Raw genomic sequence first — 21,446 nt, 5'->3', positions numbered from 1 at the left:
GACTGACCCAGACTTGCCCATGAGTGTCCAGGAGTCTCTGGCAGAGGCGTGGGTCAGCGGTGGCCTGCTGCAGGGTTGGGGCACTGAGTGTAGCAGTGCCTGTATGAGACCTTTTGAAGGAGGTCTCCATTGTCTTCATTACCTCCACCATAGTTTGGCCCCAGGTAAATAACAAGGAGGGAACACAGATCCACCCATCAACAGAAAATTGGAATAAAGATTTACTGAGCATGGCACTGCCCATCAGAACAAGACCCAGTTTCCCCCTCAGTCAGTCTCTCCCATCAGGAAGCTTCCAGAAGCCTCTTATCCTTCTCCCTCAGAGGGCAGACAGACTAAAAACCACTATCACAGAAAACTAACCAATCTGATCACATGGCCCACAGCCTTGTCTAACTCAATGAAACTATGAGCCATGCCATGTAGGGCCACCCAAGATGGACGGGTCATGGTGGTGAGTTCTGACAAAACGTGGTCCACTGGAGAAGGGAAAGGCAAACCACTTCAGTATTCTTGCCTTGAGAACCCCATGAACAGTATGAAAAGGCCAAAAGATATGACACTGAAAGATGAACTCCCCAGATTGGTACATGCCCAATATATTATTGGAGATCAGTAGAGAAATAACTCCAGAAAAAATGAAGAGAAGGAGCCAAAGCAAAAAGAACATCCAGTTGTGGATGTGACTGGTGATGGAAGTAAAGTCCGATGCCGTAAACAGCAATATCGCATAGGAACTTGGAATGTTAGGTCAATGAATCAAGGCAAATCGGAAGTGGTCAAAAAGGAGATGGCAAGAGTGAATGCCAATATTTTTGGAATCAATGAACTAAAATGGACTCGAATGGGTGAATTTAACTCAGGTGACCATTATATCTACTACTGTAGGCAAGAATCCCTTAGAAGAAATGGAGTAGCCATCATAGTGAAAAATAAGAGTCTGAAATGTAGTACTTGGATGCAATCTCAAAAATGACAGGATGATCACTGTTCCTTTGCAAGAAAAACCATTCAGTATGACAGGAATCCAAGTCTATGCCCTGACCAGTAATGCTGAGGAAGCTGAAGTTGAACGGTTCTATGAAGACCTACAAGATCTTCTACAACTAACACACAAGAAAGATGTCCTTTTCATTAAGAGGACTGGAAGGCAAAAGTAAGAAGTCAAGATATACCTGGAGTAACAGGCAAATTTGGCCTTGGAGTATAGAATGAAGCAGGGAAAAGGCTAATAGAGTTTTGCCAAGAGAACACACTGGCCATAGTAAAGACCTTCTTCCAAACACACGAGAGAAGATTATTTGCATGGATGTCACCAGATGGTCCAATTCAGATTGATTATATTCTTTGCAGCCAAAAAATGGAGAAGCTCTATAGAGTCAGCAAAAACAAGATCAGGATCTGACTGTGGCTCAGATCATGAACTCCTTCTTGCCAGATTCACAATTAAACTGAATAAAGTAGGGAAAACCACTAGACCATTCATGTATGACCTAAATCAAATCCCTTGCGATTATACAGTGGAAGTGAGAAAGAGATTGAAGGGGTTAGATCTGATAGAGTGCTTGAAGAACTATGGATGGAGGTGTATGACATTATACAGGGGGCAGGAATCAAGACCATCCCCAAGAAAAAGAAATGCAAAAAGGCAAAATGATTGTCTGAGGAGGCCTTACAAATAGCTGAGAAAAGAAGAGAAGCGAAAAGCAAATGAGAAAAGGAAAGATATACCCATTTGAATGCAGAGTTCTAAAGAATAGCAAGGAGAGATAGGAAAGCCTTCCTCAGTGATCAACACAAAGAAATAGAGGAAAACAGTAGAATAGGAAAAAGTATAGAGCTCTTCAAGAAAATTAGAGATACCAAGGGAATATTTCATACAAAGATGGGCAAAATAAAGGACAGAAACATATGAACTGAACAGAAGCAGAACATGTTAAGAAGAGGTGGCAAGAATACACAGAAGAACTATACAAAAAAGATCTTCATGACCTAGATAACCACAATGGTATGATCACTCACCTAGAGCCAGACATCTTGGAACACGAAGTCAAGTGGGCCTTAGGAAGCATCACTACAAACAAAGCTAGTGGAGGTGATGGAATTCTAGTTGAGCAATTTCAAATCCTAAAAGATGATGCGGTAAAAGTACTGCACTCAATATGCCAGCAAATTTGGATAACTCAGCAGTGGCCACAGGACTGGAAAAAGTCAGTTTTCATTCCAATCCCAAAGAAAGGCAAGGCCAAAGAATGCTCAAACTACCTCACAACTGTACTCATCTCATATGCTAGCAAAGTAATGCTCAAAATTCTCCATGCCAGGCTTCAACAGAACATGAACTGTGAACTTCCTGATGTTCAAGCTGGATTTAGAAAAAGCAGAAGAACCAGAGATCAAATTGCCAACATCCATTGAATCATCAAAAAAGCAAGAGAGTCCCATAAAAATATCTACTTCTGCTTTAATGACTATGCCAAAGCCTTTGACTGTGCAGATCACAACAAACTGTGGAAAATTCTTAAAGAGATGGGAACACCAGACCACCTGACCTGCCTCTTGAGAAATCTGTATGCAAGTCAAGAAGCAACAACTAGAACTGGACATGGAAAAACAGACTGGTTCCAAATAGGGAAAGGAGTACATCAAGGCTGTATATTGTCACCCTGCTCATTTAACTTATATGAGGAGTACATCATGAGAAACGCTGGGCTGGAAGAAGCACAAGCTGGAATCAAGATTGCCAGGAGAAATATCAGTAACCTCAGATATGCAGATGACACCACCCTTATGGCAGAAAGTGAAGAAGAACTAAAGAGCCTCTTGATGAAAGTAAAAGAAGAGAGTGAAAAAGTTGGCTTGAAACTCAACATTCAGAAAACTAAATTATGGCATCTGGTCCCATCACTTCATGGCAAATAGATGGGAAAACCATGGAAACAGTGTCAGACTTTATTTATTTATTTATTTTTGGCTTGTTAATCACTGCAAATGGTGACTACAGCCATAAAATTAAAAGATGCATCATACTCCTTGGAAGAAAAGTTATGACCAACGTAGGCAGCATATTCTAATGCAGAGACATTACTTTGCCAACAAAGGTCCATCTAGTCAAAGCTATGCTGTTTCCAGTAAGAATATTTGGTTGTGAGACTATAAAGAAAACTGAGTGCCAAAGAACTGATGCTTTTGAATGGTGGTGTTGGAGAAGACTCTTGAGAGTCCCTTGGGCAGCAAGGAGTTCCAACCAGTCCATCCTAAGGGAAATCAATCCTGAATATTTACTGGAAGGACTGATGCTGGAGCTGAAACTCCAATTTTTTGGCCACCTGATGAGAAGAACTGACTCATTTGAAACGACCTTGATGATCAGAAAAACTGAAGGTGGGAGAACAAGGGAACGACAGAGAATGAGATGGTTGGATGGCATCACTGACTCAATGGAAACAAGTTTGAGTAAGCTCCAGGAGTTGGAGATGGACGGGGAGGCCTGCCATGCTGCATTCCATGGGGTCACAAATATTCAGATACAACTGAGCAACTGAGCTGAACTGACTGATTTATCAATGGATTCAGATATATTTTGAAAATATGTTTTAAGAGTAAGGACAATCCAAAGATACTCCTCTCAAGCCTTGAGTATCATGAAGGCAATTCTGAACAAAAAACACATGAAAAGATGCTCAACATCACTCATTATCAGAGAAATGCAAATCAAAACCACAATGAGGTACCATTTCATGCCAGGCAGAATGGCTGCAAGCCAAAAGTCTACAAGCAATAAATGCTGGAGAGGGTGTGGAGAAAAGGGAACCCTCTTACACTGTTGGTGGGAATGCAAACTAGTACAGCCACTATGGAGAACAGTGTGGAGATTTCTTAAAAAACTGGAAATAGAACTGCCTTATGATCCAGCAATCCCACTGCTGGGCATACACACGGAGGAAACCAGAATTGAAAGAGACACGTGTACCCCAATGTTCATCGCAGCACTGTTTATAATAGCCAGGACATGGAAGCAACCTAGATGTCCATCAGCAGATGAGTGGCTAAGAAAGCAGTGGTACATATACACAATGGAGTATTACTCAGCCATTAAAAAGAATATATTTTAATCAGTTCTAATGAGGTGGATGAAAGTGGAGCCTATTATACAGAATGAAGTAAGCCAGAAAGAAAAACATCAATACAGTATACTAACACACATATATGGAATTTAGAAAGATGGTAATGATAACCCTGTATTCGAGACAGCAAAAGAGTCACAGATGTCTATTAGAACAGTCTTTTGGACTCTGTGGGAGAGGGAGAGGGTGGGATGATTTGGGAGAATAGCATTGAAACATGTATAACATCATATATGAAACGAGTCTCCAGTCCAGGTTCAATGCATGATACTGGATGCTTGGGGCTGGTGCACTGGGACGACCCGGAGGGATGGTATGGGGAGGGAGGAGGGAGGGGGGTTCAGGTGGGGAACACGTGTATACCTGTGGCAGATTCGTGTTGATGTATGGCAAAACCAATACAATATTGTAAAGTAATTAACTTCCAATTAAAATAAATAAATTTATATTTTAAAAAATTAATAAAATACAAATGCACATAATAAATAAATAAATAAACTCAACATTGTAAATCAAGCATACTTCAATAAAATAAACTTAAAAAAATAATAAAAAATGCCTATGTTTATTTTACACTGAGACCTTTTAGATATATATTATGATCTTAGATAGGGACAGGGACTGGAGGAGATCCAAACTTCTTCCTTCTTTAAATGTACTTGTAAAACAAAAAATTTACATTATATCAATACACAGAATTTTTCATGAGATTGTAACTCCCTACCTACTTACTTAGATTGGTTTCTGTTCAGTTCCCACCATCATAGGAAAATAATAATGTAGAAGGACCCCAACTAGGAAAAAAGAATATCCTTCTATCCTAGCTATAATGACTACCCTAAAGCACCTTTAAACCAAATGAATTGTATGGAGTGGGTAAAGGCATATTCTTTTTTTACACATAGAAAAACACTTATTGAAGACATAGAGACTATTTGATAAATAAGTAGAAAAATCAGATAAAACTTTGAGATAATATTTTTAAATGATTCTCTTAATATTTATAGGAAGAGAGAATTATATAAAGTAATAGAAATGTATTGTGAACTTTTGGGGAAAAAAAAATAAGCAAAAGGTAAAGCAGAGAGAAGCATAAAAGTTCATATTACCAGTGAAGCCAGGGACATACGGATAGAAATGATGAGCTGAACACACGCATTAATTTTTGCTTTGAACTGAAAGGATTTTTAAAGATTCATAAATGTATAAGTAACAAGAAAACAGTTAAAGATAAAATAGCAGCTAACTTTTTGGAATCTGGAATAACGATAGATGCATGTGACTGACAGCATATCAAAGAGAGCTGAGACTTATACTGGCACTGGAGAAAGCTGAGCAATACAATTTACACAGCCACAAAATATGTAGACACTGGCCTCACTGGATGCTTTCTGCTGCTGCTGTTCCTAAGTCACTTCAGTGGTGTCCAACTCTGTGCAACCCCATAGACAATAGCCCACTAGGCCCCTCTGTCCCAGGGATTCTCCAGGCAAGAATACTGGAGTGGGTTGCCAGTTCCTTCTCCAATGCATGAAAGTGAAAAGTAAAAGTGAAGTCGATCAGTAGTGTCTGACTCTTCGTGACCCCATGGACTGTAGCCTACCAGGCTCCTCCATCCATGGGACTCTCCAGGCAAGAGTACTGGAGTGGGTTGCCATTTTCTTCTCCAGGATGCTTTCTATAGTGGGGGAAAAAGGCAGAGAGAAAACAAGGGTATTTTGTGAAAGAATGTTGAAGAAGCAGTAAGAATCCCTCTCTGTCCACCCGTCCAGCTCTGTGAATGCCTATGCTGCTGGACACTCTAAGGCACAGTCCAGATGCCCCCTTATGAATGATTTGTAATCCCACTGTGTGACAGCTGCCTCAGACTTCAGTGTAAGTCTCCTCAGGCACTACCTCAATTTACAGAAAGCCATCTGACTTAAAGTCTCATCCCTACTAGGGGTGGTCAACATTTAAAGACTAACCAACATCATACAGAGGTCTAGACCAAATAAAGGGATAAGTATTTAAGCCCAAGTAGTGGCAATTCTGAAGGGTTGTCCTAGTTCCACAGTTCTCTATAGGGTCAGGCAAGTGTTTTGGGACTACATCACAGCTTGACTTTTTCCTTTATACAAATATAATTTCCTCCCTTTCTGTCTACAGGTATTGAACACATTGAGTTGCTTAAAAAACATCCTGCAAACAAATCCAGTCTCAGAACCTCCTTCCTCAAAACCAAACCTATAACACTAGGGCTTCCCTAGTGGCTCAGTTGGTAAAGAATCTGTCTGTAATGCAGAAGACCTGGGCTTGATCCCCAGGTTGGGAAGATCCCCTGGAGAAGTAAATGGCAACTCACTCCAGTACTCGTCTGGAGAATTCCATGGACAGAGGAGCCGGGCAGGCTATAGTCCATGGGATCATAGAGAGTTGGATAAGACCCACTTTCACTTTCACAACACTGTGAAAGTGCCACTTTCATTTTCACAACACTGATTCCTCCTAATCTCCAAAGAAGTTTGTGACATAGTCTTAAAAGTCTGTAAAGCAAAAACCTTTTCTTGAAAGGGTAAGAATAATAAGGAGAATTGAGGGCAAGAATTCTATACTTAATAAAATTCAAATAAGTGAATATTATACACAAAGGCAGAGATATGTCTTCTTCTTTCAAAGGTTACCCTTAGGGTAGTCAGTTAAAGCCTTCTCTGGATAATCTGCAAAGCTCACAGGAAAGACATAAATATGACTATAGATTAGACTGCTCAATCAGGTCAACTTACAGTAAAGCCTAAAGATGAATGCCATGAGAGCAAAGAGCTCTTTCAAAGATTTAGAACAAAATCAGAGATAAATAAGTGTATATTCAAACCTTCTAGCATGATAATTACCGGGACAGATGTATCAAATCAAATTGGAGAAATCAGAAATGAAGATTTATATATACATACATGTATATATATATATATACACACACACATACATACATAAAGATCAGTTCAGTTCAGTTCAGTTCAGTCGCTCAGTCATGTCTGACTCTTTGCGACACCATGAATTGCAGCACGCCAGGCCTCCCTGTCCATCACCAACTCCCAGAGTTCACTCAAACTCACGTCCATCGCGTCAGTGATGCCATCCAGCCATCTCATCCTCTGTTGTCTCCTTCTTCTCTTGCCCCCAATCCCTCCCAGCATCAGAATCTTTTCCAATGAGTCAACTCTTCGCATGAGGTGACCAAAGTACTGGAGTTTCAGCTTTAGCATCATTCCTTCCAAAGAAATCCCAGGGCTGATCTCCTTCAGAATGGACTGGTTGGATCTCCTTGCAGTCCAAGGGACTTTCAAGAGTCTTCTCCAACACTACAGTTCAAAAGCATCAATCCTTCAGTGCTCAGCCTTCTTTACAGTCCAACTCTCACATCCATACATGACCACTGATAAACCATAGCCTTGACTAGATGAACCTTTGTTGGCAAAGTAATGTCTCTGCTTTTGAATATGCTATCTAGGTTGGTCATAACTTTCCTTCCAAGGAATAAGCGTCTTTTAATTTCATGGCTACAAGCACCATCTGCAGTGATTTTTGAGCCCAAATAAATGAAGTCTGACACTGTTTCCACTGTTTCCCCATCTATTTCTCATGAAGTGATGGGACCAGATGCCATGATCTTCGTTTTCTGAATGTTGAGCTTTTTCACTCAAAAAAGCCAACTTTTTCACTTTCCTCTTTCACTTTCATCAAGAGGCTTTTTAGTTCCTCTTCACTTTCTGCCATAAGAGTGGTGTCATCTGCATATCAGAGGTTACTGATATTTCTCCTGGCAATCTTGATTCCAGCTTGTGCTTCTTCCAGCCCAGCATTTCTCATGATGTATTCTGCATATAAGTTAAATAAGCAGTTATACAGCCTTGGCATACTCCTTTTCCTATTTGGAACCAGTCTGTTGTTCCATGTCCAGTTCTAACTGTTGCTTCCTGACCTGCATATAGGTTTCTCAAGAAGCAGTTCAGGTGGTCTGGTATTCGCATCTCTTTCAGAATTTTCCACAGTTTATTGTGATCCACATTGTCAAAGGTTGTGACATAGTCAATAAAGCAGAAATAGATGTTTTTCTGGAACTCTCTTGCTTTTTCCATGATCCAGTGGATGTTGGCAATTTGATCTCTGGTTCCTCTGCCTTTTCTAAAACCAGATTGAACATCTGGAAGTTCATGGTTTACATATTGCTGAAGCCTGGCTTGGAGAATTTTGAGCATTACTTTACTAGCGTGTGAGATGAGTGCAATTGTGTGGTAGTTTGAGCATTCTTTGGCATTGCCTTTCTTTGGGATTGGAATGAAAACTGACCTTTTCCAGTCCTGTGGCCACTGCTGAGGTTTCCAAATTTGCTGGCATATTGAGTGTAGCACTTTCACAGCATCATCTTTCAAGATTTGAAAGAGCTCAACTGGAATTCCATCACCTCCACTAGCTTTGTTCGTAGTGATGCTCTAAGGCCCACTTGACTTCACATTCCAGGATGTCTGGCTCTAGGTCAGTGATGGCACCATCGTGATTATCTGGGTCTGAAATTCTTTTTTGTATAGTTCTTCTGTGTATTCTTGCCACCTATTCTTAATATCTTCTGCTTCTGTTAGGTCCATACATTTTCTGTCCTTTATTGAGCCCATCTTTGCCTGAAATGTTCCCTTGGTATCTCTAATTTTCTTGAAGACATCTGTAGTTTTTCCCATTCTGTTGTTTTCCTCTATTTCTTTGCATTGATCACTAAGGAAGGCTTTCTTATCTCTCCTTGCTATTCTTTGAATTCTGCATTCAGATGCTTATATCTTTCCTTTTCACCTTTGCTTTTCACTTCTCTTCTTTTCAAAAGATCAGGAAGCTATAAAATAGAAAGAACACAAATTCCAGAAATTTAAAAAAAAATGTTAGCTTAAAAGAAAAATTCATGAAAAAGTAAAGAGGAGCTGCAGCTTCTTTTCTGAAAATATATCAAAAGCAAAGACATGGAAAATAAGATAGAGATTATAAGAAATAATAATCACCATAGGAGTTTCAACATACAAATTCATAAAATTCCAAAAAATGGAAGTGAGAAGAGGAAAGTATTAATAAGATATTCAAGGATAACCTTCAATTTCCAAATTAAAAGATCCAACTGAGTGCCAGCAAAATAGATGAAAGCAGGCCAAAGCCACGTTATGTTATTAGAAAGGAGCAAAATGGAAATTCTGCCAATATTCTTGGAATGGGATGGAGTAGATTATATAAAGAGTTCTTTGAATTTCTCAGAGCAACCTTGAAGGCTGGTAGGAGATAGTGGAGCAATAAAACATGATAATGACAATGAGATAAAATTGGCAAAATTTCACTAGACACATGGCCAATTGCTTCAATAAATTAATGCTACGAGGGTGGAGATAACATGACTACTATTAGCTATCTAAAGAAACTTATGAGATGGTATCAACAAACTACTATATATGGATCTCCTCTGCTTGGATATCAGCCAACTTTAAAAAAAAATAAAATGGAAAGACTAAACATGACCTAGTTATTAAATACATATTAAAGAAATGTTTAATTTGCTGGTTTTTATGTTGTTGCTCTGGTTTTAGTTTAAAAATAGGTCTTACATAGATACCTACTGAAATATCTAGAATTGGCATTGTACCATGAGAAATTTGCTTTAAATTTTCCTGTCAGAAAGCAAATTTATTGAAAAAAGTAATGATGTTATCATTAAATTGCTGAAAACCCAGAATCTCAGACTCAGTAAAATGGGCAGACACCTAAGAAAGCTGTTTTTGGAACTGCTGTCCAAATCACACCCCAGATCTTGCCCAGAGAGGACACTGCTATCATGGCCACTGGAGACCAGCATCTCCAGGTCTTCCTACAGCACAGCTGGTACTAATACCAGACTGACTAGACAAGCATGGGTTACACATCAATACTTAGGCTGCAAAGAAGTTTGATAAAGCCTCATATCTAGATTGATTTGAAAAAAGACATGAAATTAACTCAGGAGGTTTTTAAATATTGTTGCTGTTTACTAGGCAACCAAAGCTATACACATGTGTACACTAGTTTTTGTAACTAATGTCTAAAAAGCACGTATCTTTTTCAATTGTAAGATTCAAGATCTTACAACCAGTAATGATTTAGGTTTATCAGTGCCAACTTTCTCAATAAAGGGAGGATAATTTTGACAAAAAGATGCATTATTAGTGGCTCCAATTATGCTTCACATTAGCTACTGTTTAGTGAGTGTCAGGAGTAAAGGGAGTAGAATAATGAAAATGATACTTTTCTAATTAATAACATACTCATGCTTATCCAGCACTGTAAATATGCTCTCTCTCACTGGTAAGAAGAGCATTTGCTTCATAAACCTGGAGGCTAAACAGCAGACAAAAGATCTAAAGAGATGTGTAATATACCATGTGTATTCAGGTAAACACTAAATCAACTACTTGAGAACTGTATACTACATCAAATTCTGAAGGCTGCTGCTGCTGCCGCTGCTGCTAAGTCGCTTCAGTCGTGTCCGACTCTGTGCAACCCCATAGATGGCAACCCACCAGGCTCCCCCGACCCTAGGATTCTCCAGGCAAGAACACTGGAGTGGGTTGCCATTTCCTCTTCCAGTGCATGAAAGTGAAAAGTGAAAGTGAAGTTGTTCAGTCGTGTCCGACTCTTAGCGACCCCATGGACTGCAGCCTACCAGGCTCCTCGATCCATGGGATTTTCCAGGCAAGAGTACTGGAGTGGGGTGCCATTGCCTTCTCCATCTGAAGGCTGACCTTCCGGTAAGAAGCTGGACATCTGGTTCCACCTTGCCCCCTACAGAACCTGAACACCTTAGGTAAGCAACATATACTTTCATAATAAGAGTTCATACAAAACATATACTATGAGAGTTTCAGCTCTTGAAGGTCCTTAGAATATAACATTAAAAAAAATAATTAGAATAACTAAGAAATTCAAGTCCGTAAAGGTTAAATAAATTACATGAAGATTTTACACTGTCAAGTGCTGAAGATACTGAGGAATATAACTCCCAATTTGTCAATTGCATACAACTGAACACTGGGCCCTTTTCCTGTGATAGAAGCCATGGAAGGAATTTAAAAATTTTCTTTCTCCTTTATTTAAACTGTGGCTTAAATAACATCTAGTGGTCACAGTACATAATGTACACATTGTTCTGCTTAAGCTTACATAAGCAATGTTGTGTTCAACGATAACCATTTATATACTTCATGTGAGGGAAAAGGTGTTATAATGCAATATATTGGTTATATAAAGTAGTAATTTGTCAAAGACAAAATATGTTTTTTTACTATTTCACAAAAGGTAGTAACAAAGTATATGTGTTTGAAACATCAATTCACATAGTAATTAAAATCCAATGCTGCTGCTGCTAAGTCACCTCAGTCATGCCCGACTCTGTGCGACCCCATAGATAGCAGCCCACAAGGCTCCCCCGTCCCTGGGATTCTCCAGGCAAGAATACTGGAGTGGGTTGCCATTTCCTTCTCCAACGCATGAACGTGAAAAGTGAAAGTGAAGTCGCTCAGTCGTTTCTGACTCTTAGCAACCCCATGGACTGCAGCCCAAAAGGCTCCTCCATCCATGGGAGTTGCTGCTGCTGCTAAGTCGCGTCAGTCGTATCCGACTCTGTGCGACCCCATAGACCGCAGCCCACCAGGCTCCGCCGTCCCTGGGATTCTCCAGGCAAGAACACTGGAGTGGGTTGCCATTTCCTTCTCCAATGCGTGAAAGTGAAAAGTGAAAGTGAAGTCGCTCAGTCGTGTCCGACTCCTAGCGACCCCATGGACAGCAGCACACTAGGCTCCTTCGTCCATGGGATTTTCCAGGCAAGAGTACTGGAGTGGGGTGCCATTGCCTTCTCAGATGGGAGTTAGAAATATGCAATTATTTTAGAATTTTTTAAAATAATAGCCAAATTATACTGAATTCTATAAAAGTCACTCTAATACTTTTAGTATGTGTTATATTGAATCTGAACTTATTTTAGCTTACTGAATCATGTAAGTTGTGGTTCACCTTTTAGTTTCTGATTTCTTTTTTTTTTTTCTATTAGTTTGTAAAAGGATTTTATATTTGCATTTAAATGGGAAGGAAATGTGATAAAGATTTCAATTAAAAGGCTGTCTGTTTGTGTTAATTCATTTTTAATAGGAACAGTAAATATTTTTCCGTTGATATAGCTCTTACTGCAAGATCAGTTCATTGTTCTTTTTTATCTAGTTATGTCAGATGCTGCTTAATAAAGAACATTATAATATCAGTCCCTGCTATTAAAGAGGCATTTCTCATTTCCTCATTGATTTCTGAAAAACCAAAGCAGATTTCTGAATAGTACTTGAGAAAACTGATAAGACAACAGGTCACTGCTCTAGTACAAAAGATTTTTAACACAGATATATGTATACAGAATACATTAGTATATGTATTCAAACAAGTATATACACAGACCTATACATATATGGAATATTTGGAACATATGGAATATTCCTATGCACATATGGAATAGATTTTCATTCTAAAGTCACTGATGCTAGCTTTGATGAGAAGGAAAACAATACTTATCTTGAAAGTTTGGCTAAGTCTTCAGAGTTTCATCTACTTTATTAGGATAGGCTATATTCTCTATAAAATGAATGACCATCCTTTAATTTCTGGTTGTATGTATTATCTGCTTTTAAACTAGAGGGAGGTTCTGTAATGATAATACCAATCTTGGTCTGATGCCCTATAAACTGTTTACTTCAGTTCTTTGAAATTTGGTCACTTATTTGTTGCTTAATTTTATGGGTTTTTGGTTGTTTGGTATGTCCTTAGATTCTAAATAAATTCAGTTAATTATGTGGGATCTACTTGAAATACTCTGTCTTAAGAAATAATCTATACATGTTTACCATGTTTCAAGATGTTTGTTTTGTTTGGAGTTACAATAACTTGCAATACATTACTTACCTAGTTTCTAAGAAAACAGCTTTCTCATTAATTTCAAAAATCTTAAAATTGCACGGATAGTACATTTTTGTTTTGTTTTGTTTGTTTTTTATTTTTGGGGGATGGGGTGAGGACAGAATACAGGCATTTAAATAAAGAATTGAAAAATTTTATTAGTATATTCTAGCTTCCTGCTAGCATAACATCACGTTAGTGAGTAAATGGATTAAGTTTCCTGTAATGCCAGCCAGGAGATATCTTGGCAGTTGTGTTCTTCATTCTCAGGTGTCTAGTTAAGAAAAACACAGGGGTCCAATTCAACCTTTAAAAATGTTATCTTCAGACTAGAAAGATTACTGCTTTGAGATGCAATGGGATTTTCCACAGCAAACTTAGCAGAGGATTAAAGTTTTCATTACTCTCTGAATGAAAAATGGAGTGAACAAGTGGTGTAAACAGAGGGCATTTCTAGAGAAAATCTATAAATTATGATTTTTTCCTTTTGTTTCTACAAAAAAATTCATAAAGAAATAAGGCAGCAGTTGGATTAGAAAAATTCATATTATCTTGAGAAACTTCCTCACCCCCAAAAAAATATTTGGAGTAGTTCAAATGCTAAAATAATTTCTACTTTATTTCAACTTGTTTTCAGCTGTTTTATTGCATTTTTTTCATTATCATTAGAATCTATTTTCCCCACAATATATCTGTATTTTTAGGCAGTCTCTAAATTGACTGCTTCACGGTTGATTGTTTTTCCAGCCATATTTAACCACTGATTACAGCTGAATTGATTAGACTGACGGTGGAATAATTCAAATCAGATAAGATGGCTGAGCTCACCAAACAAACCATGCCATGGTCCAGTAATTGTGATCATATAACTACAGCCCAATCCACTTCAGTATGTTAGACATGTTGGGAACACAAACTCTAAGAGCTTCCTGTTATATAGTTTAAAGCTTTACTTTATTAGAACTTATTTTCTTAGATTTTTAAACTCTAATTTAGTTATCTGAATCATTAAATAGATTTCTGTGCAGAACTACTAAGCTTTACAAAATGTAAAGATAATTTGAAACTGAAAATGAATTAATCGAATTTATCATGAAGAGTTCAAACATCTTTGTTTAGTGTAGGTAAAAGTAGTGCTCAACTGAAGAATCTACAGTACTTTTCACAAATTCCATTTAATATCTTACTAATATTTCTGCAAAGCTAAAAGGTAGTATTTTCTGGAAATTTCCAAATTTAAGAAAACCTGAATCAATATGTTTTCCATCATTTCTGCCAGAACTTGAAAATTCTGAAAGTTCAAGACTTGTTTATACACACACACACGCACAAACACATTATAAGAGCAAAAGTGTGTAGTTAATACTATTTAAAATGTATTCTAAATAATCCATATTACAAACAAATCTATGTTCACAATTTGTTGTGAAATTCATACAAAGTGTAGCTTTGTTTTTTTATGTAAGTTACATTTCTTGTCTTTCTGCAGGTATAAAAGGTCTATGACAACACATTTAACATCTACCACTTTAAAAATGATTATTTGAAGACACTTCAGATAAATAGCTAAGAAACCATCAAGCAAGTTTATTTGCTGGTGAAAGTCAGCAAGCTATTAAAATGAATCTATTAAATTAGTTATTTTGACAATAGGTAAAAATGAGAAATCGTTCATATAGTTCTACAGTTATTATCCAGAAAGCCATCCATTTACAATTTTTTCCTTATAATTTTATAATTATTTTAAAATGGCACCTTTTGATTAAAAAATCAATCATAACTTTTCAAATTGTATTAAGTCTACCTGGTTATATCCTAGCAATCATTAGTTACTGAGTATATAGCTGGGACATTTTTAAACTACTCAAAATCAGAAACATATTTACTCCTCTATCCTGATGTTTAAACCAGCAATAGCTCAATAAATCTACTGTTTGGGGATTCTGTTAGTTTTGTCAATAGTAAATATCATTATTATTATCATTATTATTTCTAAAATTAGCAATGCTATAGAATCATATATATATCATATAGAATTTTGAAGAAGAGATATTACTGCTATATGGGTCAATGATGAATGACTGGTGGAAAATTATAGATAGTTTTCAAGCTTACTTTAGTGAGAAAATTCCACATTATTTTTTACATTATTAAACAAATAAAATATATTACTTATTATTTTTTCATCTTATTCACTGCTTTCCTAAAATTTAATGGCTTTTACGAAAAGAGGCAAATGGTATAGCAAATTTGGAGTATCTTTAGTATGTCAAGAGATTTTTTTTTCTTTTGGAACTTGTGTTTTCTCTTTACTATGAATTACTTCCTTGTTACATCTTAGATTGAGAGAAAAGGTTTTGTCTATATAACTGCTCTCTATCGAAGATGTATTTGAAATGACTTGTTTTTCAGAAACAATTCTTTTATTAATGATTAAGAACTGGTATCTGTGAGGTTTTCTGAATTTTTACCTGTTAGCTTTTTTTAAGGCAGAGATTATTCATGTTAAGCACTGATTAATGGAAATTGTAAAGAATGAAAGAAAACTATCTCTTTGGTAGAATTTTTTGAAGTCTGAATGCTGACACATTAAAGAATAATTTTGTTAACTCATAGGAGACATAATGAACAGTGTCACTTTGATATAGTGAGACACTGACAAACTGTTAAAACTTGTAGCCTATGTGTTGATTTTATATCCTGCAACTTTACTGTAGTCATTGATTATTTCTAGTAATTTTCTGGTGGATTCTTCAGGGTTTTCTATGTAGAGGATCATGTCATCTGCAAATAGTGAGAGTTTTACTTCTTCTTTTCCAATTTGGATTCCTTTTATTTCTTTTTCTGCTCTGATTGCTGTGGCCAAAACTTCCAAAACTATGTTGAATAGTAATGGTGAAAGTGGGCACCCTTGTCTTGTTCCTGACTTTAGAGGAAATGCTTTCAATTTTTCACCATTGAGGATAATGTTTGCTGTGGGTTTGTCATATATAGCTTTTATTATGTTGAGGTATGTTCCTTCTATTCCTGCTTTCTGGAGAGTTTTTATCATAAATGGATGTTGAATTTTGTCAAAGGCTTTCTCTGCATCTATTGAGATAATCATATGGTTTTTATTTTTCAATTTGTTAATGTGGTGTATTACATTGATTGATTTATGGATATTGAAGAATCCTTGCATCCCTGGGATAAAGCCCACTTGGTCATGGTGTATGATCTTTTAATGTGTTGTTGGATTCTGATTGCTAGAATTTTGTTAAGGATTTTTGCATCTATGTTCATCAGTGATATTGGCCTGTAGTTTTCTTTTTTTGTGGGATCTTTGTCAGGTTTTGGTATTAGGGTGATGGTGGCCTCATAGAATGAGTTTGGAAGTTTACCTTCCTCTGCAATTTTCTGGAAGAGTTTGAGCAGGATAGGTGTCAGCTCTTCTCTAAATTTTTGGTAGAATTCAGCTGTGAAGCACCTCCCAGAATATTGGAAATAAAAGCAAAAACACACAAATGGGACCTAATTAACCTTAAAAGCTTCTGCACATCAAAGGAAACTATTAGCAAGGTGAAAAGACAGCCTTCAGAATGGGAGAAAATAATAGCAAATGAAGCAACCGACAAACAACTAATCTCAAAAATATACAAGCAACTCCTACAGCTCAACTCCAGAAAAATAAACGACCCAATCAAAAAATGGGCCAAAGAACTAAATAGACATTTCTCCAAAAAGACATACAGATGGCTAACAAACACATGAAAAGATGCTCAACATCACTCATTATCAGAGAAATGCAAATCAAAACCACTATGAGGTACCATTTCACACCAGTCAGAATGGCTGCGATCCAAAAGTCTACAAATAATAAATGCTGGAGAGGGTGTGGAGAAAAGGGAACCCTTTTACACTGTTGGTGGGAATGCAAACTAGTACAGCCACTATGGAGAACAGTGTGGAGATTCCTTAAAAACTGGAAATAGAACTGCCTTATGATCCAGCAACCCCACTGCTGGGCATACACACTGAGGAAACCAGAAGGGAAAGAGACACGTGTACCCCAATGTTCATCGTAGCACTGTTTATAATAGCCAAGACATGGAAGCAACCTAGATGTCCATCAGCAGATGAATGGATAAGAAAGCTGTGGTACATATACACAATGGAGTATTACTCAGCCATTAAAAAGAATACATTTGGATCAGTTCTAATGAGGTGGATGAAACTGGAGCCTATTATACAGAGTGAAGTAAGCCAGAAGGAAAAACATAAATACAGTATACTAACGCATATATATGGAATTTAGAAAGATGGTAACAATAACCCGGTGTACGAGACAGCAAAAGAGACACTGATGTATAGAACAGTCTTATGGACTCTGTGGGAGAGGGAGGGTGGGAAGATTTGGGAGAATGGCAATGAAACATGTAAAATATCATGTAGGAAACGAGTTGCCAGTCCAGGTTCGATGCATGATGCTGGATGCTTGGGGCTGGTGCACTGGGACGGCCCAGAGGGATGGTATGGGGAGGGAGGAGGGAGGAGGGAGGAGGGTTCGGGATGGGGAACACATGTATACCTGTGGCGGATTCATTTTGATATTTGGCAAAACTAATACAATTATGTAAAGTTTAAAAATAAAATAAAATTAGAGAAAAAAAAAAAAAAAAACTGTAGCCTATGATGGAAAAAAATTAAAATATTGATAAAATTTAGTTCAAAAATTTAAAATATAAAATTTAATAATATACAGATACATACATATACACATATATAAGAAATTAAGTTGTCATTGAAACCAGCTGGAAGACTTACTGACTTAATTCTTGAACACTGCTCTATTTTGTAAAATTATTAGTATAAAAACATACTTTATTAGAGTTTTATAGATTTCAAGTAATTTATGATTCAGACATTACTACAAATCTACAAGCTGATTTGGTCTCCAGTTTATACATGATGAAACTGAGTCTAGAAAGTTAACTGAACTTCGTACCAAAAGTTATGCCATGTAATTAGTAGTGAATTCAAACTCAGATTTTCAAATTCTAGGTCATTACTTTATCTAGAAATAATTAAGAATTATCTACAATCCATTGAATTTATGGTGTTTTATTTATATAAACTATATTTATGAATATACACATATAGGTATCTAAACGTAGAACTAAACCTCTATCAAATAATTATAATTCATATTAATGAATAAATTAGTAACAAACTAAAAGTCTAAAATGCAACAAGGGATATAAGGAGAATACAAAAATTGAAGTCAAAATAATTCAAGCCGTATCCTTATCATGACTTTTTTTTTTTTTATAGTGAAAATTTTCAAATTTATGCTAACACCCAGTACAACTCTCATCTTTAAGATTTCAGTGGGATTCTGGACTAAACTTTAAGTGACATTAGTCAGTTCAAAGGTCATTTATATGACTGCAGCCATGAAATTAAAAGATGCTTACTCCTTGGAAAAAAAGTTATGACCAACCTAGATAGCATATTCAAAAGCAGAGACATTACTTTGCCAACAAAGGTCCATCTAGTCAAGGCTATGGTTTTTCCTGTGGTCATGTATGGATGTGAGAGTTGGACTGTGAAGAAGGCTGAGCGCCGAGGAATAGATGCTTTTGTTTTTGTTTTGTTTTTTAATTTTATTTTTTAACTTTACAATATTGTATTGGTTTTGCCATATATCAAAATGAATCCGCCACAGGTATACATGTGTTCCCCATCCTGAACCGTCCTCCCTCCTCCCTCCCCATACTATCCCTCTGGGTCGTCCCAGTGCACCAGCCCCAAGCATCCAGTATTGTGCATCGAACCTGAACTGGTGACTTGTTTCATATATGATATTATACATGTTTCAATGCCATTCTCCCAAATCATTCCACCCTCTCCCTCTCCCACAGAGTCCAAAAGACTGTTCTATATATCAGTGTCTCTTTTGCTGTCTTGAACTGTGGTGTTGGAGAACACTCTTGAGAGTCCCTTGGACTGCAAGGAGATCCAACCAGTCCATTCTAAAGGAGATCAGCCCTGGGATTTCTTTGAAAGGAATGATGCTAAAGCTGAAACTCCAGTACTTTGGCCACCTCATGCGAAGAGTTGACTCATTGGAAAAGACTCTGATGCTGGGAGGGATTGGGGGCAGGAGGAGAAGGGGACGCAGAGGATGAGATGGCTGGATGGCATCACTGACTCAATGGACGTGAGTTTGAGTGAACTCTGGGAGATGGTGATGGACAGGGAAACCTGGCGTGCTGCGATTCATGGGGTTGCAAAGAGTTGGACACAACTGAGCGACTGAACTGAACTGACTGAAACTATCTCCAAAGAGATTTTTCAAATTTTAGCTTTTATTAATATTCTCTTAAACTACAGATGTCTTTATTAATAGGAAAATGGGGAAGAATATACTCTTGCTGTTTTAAAAGTAGAGTTAAGCATGTGTCTCTGGGACTGATTAGAAATTTCAAACAGAATCACAAGTCTCATTCTTTCATAGCAATTTCAATATTATAAATAAGTGTGAAAAAGTTATATTTAATGCTTATAAACACAAACCAATGCTAATGAGGATGTAGTCAGTTTAAATTGATTAGATTATATTTCAGGAATATTACATTCTTTAAAGCATAAGTTGCACTTCTTTGTTTCACTTTAAAAGCATTTGTATTTATTTTCATCAAATTCAAACACTGACGATACAAAATTCTGCTAAATATTCAGAAGATACAGATTTAAGGCAATCACTGACTTCAGTTTAGTAAGCAGTTTAACATTCATGCAGTTAGGAGGATTGAAGATGAAACTTCTTCAAAAGCTACTCAATTTATATCTGAAAGTGACAGCTAAAAATAGAGAAATAGGAAAAATAAATTGAAGACTACTATGCTGAGTTATTATACAATAAAAAATATAAGCATCTACTGAGGTTAACAGAAGCCAAAATGAGTTAAAATATGTCTTCTTTGTGTGAAAAAATGACTACACTTTATTATTAAGATCTACATGTCATCATGGTTAATTGATACCACTCGCTTATAGAAATAATGGCCTTTTTGATATTTTATTGTAAAAATTATGAATCCAGTTCCTTGTAGCACATAATGTCTATGCTTTGCTTAGACTATATATAAAATAATGCTCTCATAAAATATAGAATTATAAATTAAATGATAAAATATCAAATATGATCAATTTTGTTAATAATGTTTTTAAAATTTATTCTTACATATGTATTACATATAGATTCATAAATGTATAAAATAATTATGATAATCATCTTGGATATTTTCTAGTTTTATACTCTTAAGGTTTCCATATTTTGAACATATACTATTCTAAGTTAAAAAAATAAGTCTGCATCTCTCCATTAATGTTTATTTAATATTAATTTAGTTATTAATGCATACATTGTTGTGCATGTGCTTAGTCATTCAGTCGTATCCAACTCTTTGTGATTCCATGGACTACAGCCTGCTGGATTCCTTTATTCATGGGATTCTCTCAGCAAGAATACTGGAGTGGGTAGCCATTTTCTCCAGGGGATCTTCCCAATCCAGGGATTGAACCTGGGTCTCCTGCATTGTAGACTGATTCTTTACTGTCTGAGCCACCAGGGAAGCTGACTTTTTATAAACAGTACAGAAAGAGAAGTAAAGTAAAGCATATTGAAATAGAATAATTAGAAATAAATGTAAATAATATTGTCATCCTGATCCCTATGAATCACCCTGCACACCTATTGGGATGACCACATACTCTAGAGACTCTGGAATAAAGTAAAGGCATGAGTTTCCTGATGTCAAAGTGTAACTCAAAGGGAATCTGTGTCAGGATCAAAGCATTCTACTCTAGGCATTAATAACCTAAAGGGATATCAGGGCCCTGAAAAGAAGAGGTAACTCTCCTTCAACCCTTAGAAAGTAAGCATTGTTGAATTGACGGTAAAGTGGATTCTCCAGTGTCTTATAGCCACTTCTCCTCATTCCAGTACTCAAATTCTATGGTCAACAATCTTCGCATTGGTAAGTTTATACCATAACACATTTTAATTGTTAGAATAAAAAATAACAACAACCACCTTCGGGTAAATGTACCACAAGAATAAGTATATTAAAAAAAGAATAACTATATAGAAAACAATGCTCTCCTAAAATACAGATTTATGAATTAAATGATAAAATATCAAAATATTGACCAATTTTGATAAGAAATGTTTTTTAATTTATTCTTACATGTGTATTATATAAACAGACTTATAAATGTATAAAAGAAATCTGATAATCATCTTGGAGATTTCTTAGTTTTATACTTCTAAAGATTTCCACAATGCACATAATG

The sequence above is a fragment of the Bos mutus genome, chromosome 9 (genome assembly GCF_027580195.1).
Source record: "Bos mutus isolate GX-2022 chromosome 9, NWIPB_WYAK_1.1, whole genome shotgun sequence".
Classification (NCBI taxonomy): Eukaryota; Metazoa; Chordata; class Mammalia; order Artiodactyla; family Bovidae; genus Bos; species Bos mutus.
This window is presented reverse-complemented; position numbering follows the sequence as displayed.